The sequence below is a fragment of the Lissotriton vulgaris genome, chromosome 1_1 (genome assembly GCF_964263255.1).
Source record: "Lissotriton vulgaris chromosome 1_1, aLisVul1.2, whole genome shotgun sequence".
Taxonomy (NCBI): Eukaryota; Metazoa; Chordata; class Amphibia; order Caudata; family Salamandridae; genus Lissotriton; species Lissotriton vulgaris.
In genome coordinates this window covers 1,014,979,753-1,014,985,752 of record NC_141685.1, presented here as the reverse complement: position 1 = coordinate 1,014,985,752, position 6,000 = coordinate 1,014,979,753, and the positions used below count along the sequence as shown (strand labels likewise).

At 45.4% G+C, this 6,000-nt stretch overlaps 1 protein-coding gene across 4 annotated transcripts in view; it reads right to left on the bottom strand.

Moving 5' to 3' along the window:
* Window positions 1–386: 386 nt before the first annotated feature.
* CHCHD5 (coiled-coil-helix-coiled-coil-helix domain containing 5) overlaps window positions 387–6,000 on the bottom strand; it is a 48,930-nt gene continuing 43,316 nt past the window's right edge. For all 4 annotated transcript variants that reach the window (XM_086936432.1, XM_086936433.1, XM_086936431.1 and 1 more), the window contains one exon: window positions 387–983. The gene's annotated coding sequence lies outside the window, so the exon portion shown is untranslated. The remainder of the gene's footprint in view (window positions 984–6,000) is intronic.

Here is a 6,000-nt window from a genome sequence, read left to right as displayed (position 1 = left end):
CGCAGGACTTCTAATCATCCCATGCATACACAGAACCAGCTCAAGAGGATGGGCAAAGGGTGATTCGGCCTCCCACTCCCACTCCACATCAGAGCCTCCTCCAAAGGATAGCTCGTGGGTACATAAACTGATGAAATTCCGTGAATAGTGATAGGTAGGTAGCCCGTGGTTACGGCACCTTATGGCATTTCCCCAATTGCAATCACTAACCCAGGGTTAAACCACCCTGTGGAATTCCTCATGTTGATACAGACAGTTCACTGTTACATCATTCTATAGGTTTCCCCAAGTAGCAATTAAGATCCCCCGGTTAAACCATCACCTTAAGAAATTCGCCGAGTATCCATCAGCAGCTCATAGTTACCATGTAATAGTTACAAAAGTTTCAGAAGAATTACATTTATTTTGCTGCATTTAATTGCCAGAAATATCTTCTTCCTTTTGGACAACAATCCGAGGAGCGTTTCTGGAGAGTTGCTCTCCGAGTTCAAACACTGATGTTCGTTAAACCACAGCATCAATAGCTGGTCCAGTCGACGAGATTGTATCCCTCGCTGTGCCAATGTCCAAGCCTTACCGAGACAGTCCCCCTCTGGACTAGCCAAAATTATAATCCTGGTGGAGGGCCTTTTTACACCCGCCAGTGGCAGCACACGATGATAGAGCGGTACCGGTGGGATGGTTCGACCTGATGTGAGGTAGAGGCGCCGGAACTTGATGAAAGAAGCGGGAAGAACACGCGAGTCTCGTCTCCTCATGATTTGTGAGTGGGACGGGGGACATTTTTACAATGCACTGCTTCAGTCTTAGTGAGCTGTCGAATGCAGCAGTGTGTGAGGTGACACTGCTTCTTCGCGGAGACACAGAGGGTACGCTCCCGCCACAAGCAGACACCGTCTCAGTCGCAGAGCTGCTCCTCATTCGATGCTGCCAGAGATTCACTTCGCCAGCTCCGTGCTACAAGTCCAAGGGCACAGCGCCTCCTAGCGAGCAAACATAAAAAATACAACAGTTACTGGGGTGGCAGCAACCATCCAAAGTTCTACTGGATAGTGATTGAAACAATCAGTTTATAACACGACACACTGGCGTTTAGCCTCTTTCTGAAAGTTCCCGTTTTAGGCAAGTCAAGAGGCACAGACAAGGAGATAAGGTGCCCGCGGTCACACACTGGATTAACCACTTACAAAGTAACAATCAAGGTGGCCAAAAATTAATTAGAATACTAATCTAACAATTGGAAAATGATTGTAAAGTACACCTATACACTGTAGTGTCATGATACGTGCTTTTTCACCTGAGGATACAATGGACATTTCAGTAGTATTTACAACTTTCATTCTTTCTTGGCATATACGTTTATTTATTTTTCCACAGAGTTTCATTAGGAGCCCCTTTAATATCACTTAAGCGCGGAAAGCTACCTGTGTGATGTCACCACAGAAATGACCTTTCTTGATGTGATGTAACTACAGTGAGAGCAGCTCCCGGGGTCCGCAACCCTTCACTGAGGCTCGGCTGCTTGTATGAACACACGAGAGAAATGTCAATATTTGCCAGCAATCCTGAAATCTGTGAAACTACGGGATAGGTGAGAACAGGACACTAAACACCCTCAATCCTAGTGCATAAATATGAGTCCTTGTCAATCTGAGGGCTCTTTTCTTGCCGCTGCAGTGGGTGACAGATACATTTAGTACCATGATGTTTGCAGTTTTATTGCCCGCTTTGTTTAGTTTGTGTCTACTGTGGGCTTCCGGATGCCAGCACCCCTTTGTGACAGAATAACTTCGAAGATTTGGGGAAAAAACGTGGGGACGTGTGCTAGTAACGCTTTATGCCCTGGTGCTACTTTGAGATGTATTCAGCAATCAGAAATTACTAACAACCGTACAATGAATGATGCTAAAGCTCTGGATTGTGAATATGAGGAGGAACAGGGTAAGAAAAATCCATATACGATGTTAGATCATTCTGAATAGCAGTGTATTCAGAAAGCTTTATCTGCCAGCTTTAAAACAACGGCTTCCGACATTGGTGCCCCTGTGGCCAAAGTGTTATCTGAAAAACCGACCTCTCCTGCTGGAAGTAGCAGGGGTTCGAGTCTCAGGACACTGCAGTCTTCTGGCCATGTGACTTTAACAGAAAATACGCCATAGGCGTTTTTTAGAGCTGACAGATGTGCTGCAAAGACAAAAAAAAGCTTTACCCCTACAACCTGTTAATATTCAATGGGTTTCTGACACTAGCAGTACAGTGCTTAGGGATCCCCGCCGCCTGACAAGATTGACTTAAAGTCAAGTTTGCGGCACTCTAGTCTGGACGTAGAGAATAAGGCAATTGAATACTTGTGTCTGTAAATGTAAATGTAAATGTATAGGCATTTATATAGCGCACTACTTACCCGTAGGGTCCCAAGGCGCTTCGACCGCTGCGAAACCCTTCCTGGCTTCCCTGAGAGATGGTCCCTTAATGGGTATCTCCAGGGTGAGACCAGGCATCCCCGGCGGTCTGGTGGGGCCGTTAGTGAAGATGAGGCAAGCTAATGCCCAGAGTTGCCGAGTGTGATCGCTGATCAGAGTGGGCACCGAGGCGAGAGAATTATCGAGTCCGCTGACCCTGGTCCAAAAACCTGCCGCGCTGGGAATCGAACCCTGGTCCCGGGCCGTCCTCTGCTCTCGGGTCTGCCGCCTCTAACCAGTGAGCCACACTACTTCACTGTGGTGATCTCGGAGCTGTATTATCTGTGATGATGATGATGATGAGTATATTATAACAGATGTCGCTCTGCGAATGATGCGGTACAAAAGGGGGGTGGTGATGAACGGAGCATCTGAACCAATCAAACACTCACACCCAGTCAAAAGATATGGGTTTAATCCATCACCGTTCTTTAGCCCACTCTGCCACCCCAGACTGAAGACGGCTGGAATGCCAGAAATCGGTCCTCGGAAGCTTGTTTACGGTCCAGGGAAGACATGGCTTGGCAGTTCGGGCTGGACTGTTCTCATGAGGCACAGGGTCAGACTGATTTGCATATAGCCATGTCTGAACTGGGGTGGCAGAGTAGGCTAAAGAACGGTGATGGATTAAACCCAGATCTTTTGACTGGGTGTGAGTGTTTGATTGATTCAGATGCTCCGTCCATCACCACCCCCTTTTGTACCGCTCTGAGAATGATGACAATGATGGATAAGGATCTCTACTGTGGATGTCACAAAACGGTGGAAACTATCTCTAAGAAAGGTAATTCAAGCAATCTTCTTGAAGTTATTTTTGATGCCAATAAATATCCCACGTTTGACGATCATTTTTTTAACCCCCTAATTTTTGCCTGGGGCTTTTTGGAGCATCTGACTGAACTTATTAAATATAGACAGAAACTTCCTATGGATAACTATGTTGTATCTAAACTCTTAAGACTTTTATTCCAGAGGTTTTACTTAATTTGGCTCAAATAACTTTTTGCTTCCTAGGGAATGCTAATATGATTACAACTCTTATCTTAAGCTTATGTTGTTTATGGAATTGGCAAAGCACAGACTATCACCCCTACTAGGGTGTCTATTGCAATCAAATCAATTACAATTCACATCAACTTTATTCGGTCAAATTGATATAGGCCATAAAAGTAAACTACAAACAAATGTTATAAAAAAGTACAAAAAAACTCTTCAGAGTGGAAATAAAATTAGAGTGCGGATTAAGCAATCTCTGCGTACAATGCAGATGACAAGATCAACTTAGAAGACCTGCGTGTGGCTTCTGAGAGAAAGATCAAATCACAGGGCTAAAGAGGTCTCATGTGACGTGTTACATCATATTCCATCAAAGTCCTACAAATACATTAAATACAGTGCATCACAGCAATAATATATAAAAGTATGGGGTGCAAAGATAGCAAAGCTAAAGTAAACCTAAAACCAAAGTGCACAAGGGCTCGTTACTATGTAGGAGACTATCTGAGTGGCTTCCTTGCCTTAAGCATCAGCTTCAGAAAGGTATATACAGTAAAGGTGATGATCTCTGAGCTCAGGGATTGTAGAAAGTGGAACGCTTCTGTTCAATATCAGAGAGTACTTGATTAATAGTGGTTTTAAGGACAAAGACCTATAATAGGAATAAAAAGCATACAAAACATGACATGTATTGTCCTCTGTGCTGACTTTTGAGTGCATGGGCAAGGCAAGTCACTGTACTGAGAAAAAGTAACCAGTCTATGAAATAGGTTAAGGAAAAACCTGAGCATTATAAAGTGCTGGAAGTGCAGCACATGATACGACAGGAATGGCTGGAAGTTCCTAAGTGGGTTTACAGCCAACAGAGGAGAGTGCAGATACCTCTATCCATCTCAGTGCCTCTCAGTGTGTGTAATATAGATCCCTAAGTGTTTTTTTGGGCATCGTGACCAAGGAGCAAGAAGGGTCTTTGAACAAATCCCCACTACTTAGGGCCGCCGCCATGTACTGGATGCCCCTCAACCTGGGAATTTCTAGGGACAGCGAGAGGGACAGACAATCCTCAATTAGCATTCTATTTAAGGAGAGGGCCTCATTGACCCAGACCCTTCACCAACCCCTGACGGGTCCGTAAGATGTCCTCAAGGTGTATAAGCCCTAACTCCCAGTGGCTGATGAAAGAGGTAGTGGACAGTGGTAGGGTCAGTGGGCTAAGTGTGAATTTGTTTTCTGTGGCCTGTAGGGGCAAAACCGCATGTGTTCCCTAGACTCCTGCTCTGTAAGTAGCCCGACAACACATTTTGCACTATAGATTGCCAGCAAATGGGCAAGCAACCTTTTGCCTAATTTAGTGGAAAATGAGAAAACAGAATTGATACTCTCAGCTAGCTGGCTGTTTCTCTTTTCTAGCTGTGGTTGCCAGGAACCCCTACAATTAAAAGTTACCCCATGATAATTAAAATGTGCCACACGTTTGACAGGAGTAGCTTGAAACTTAAAGACTGAGTTCAGACATATCCTATAGCCACAGGACATTGTAGAGGATTTGGTGGTGTTAATTCTCATATCAAGCCCCTCCATAAAGGATGCAAAGGTAGCATCGTCAGCATACAATAGGGTTGGTATAGGTCGCTTTCTGCTCTGGGGCATGTCTCCACACCATAATACTAACTCCCTGTCCTAGTGATGGACATAGTGGGAAAATTAAAAAAAAAGGTACAAGGACATAGTGTTGCCTGACGCCCATAGGCACCCAAAACGTCTCGGAGCACTCCGCCCCCCCCCCCTCCCAGCTCAAACCTTACTGTAGCACTTGAGTCACAATAGATTTCCCTGATGGTATTAATAACATGTCTGTCAATGCCCAGGCCTTCCATAATGCCGCACAATCTAAAGTGGGACACGCGGTTAAAGGCATTGGACAGATCCATAAAGCCCAAGGGCAGCACAAAGTGCTTTGTGATTGTATACTTACCCAGAAAAAGGCAAAGGTTGAGGCACTGATCTTCCATCCCCATCCCCCGCCTGAAACCATACTGGATATATGAGAAAGCACCACTCTCCTCCCCCAGGCCTCCAAGCGGTAGAGTAAGACACGACCCAGCACAGTAGAGTCGAGGAGGGAGATTGTGCGGTAACAACTGGAGTTCTCTCGGTTGCCTTTCTTAAAGATCGGAACCATAAGCGAGTAGGAGCAAGAGGGAATCTTGGTGGAGGAAGTTGCAGCTTTAAAGACATAGACTACCAACCAAGGGGGCCCTCAGGTATAAATTGCTCTTGAATAGGTGCAGAAGGACCCCATCTGGACCGGGGACTTTTCCACGAGGGAGGGCTTTAATAGCCACAATCAACTCTTCCAGTGAGGGCCAAAACTTGTGGAGGAAAAACACCTCTGCTGCAGCAGAGAAGTCGTTGTCGGTATCTAAGTCGCCGCTAGCAGAGTAAGCCCCCCCCCACCCTCATAATAGGTGGCTCATTCATGGCCAGATATGGCAGAATCAATCAGAGGTTTGTCATTATCTTTAAAGAATGGTTGATTTAT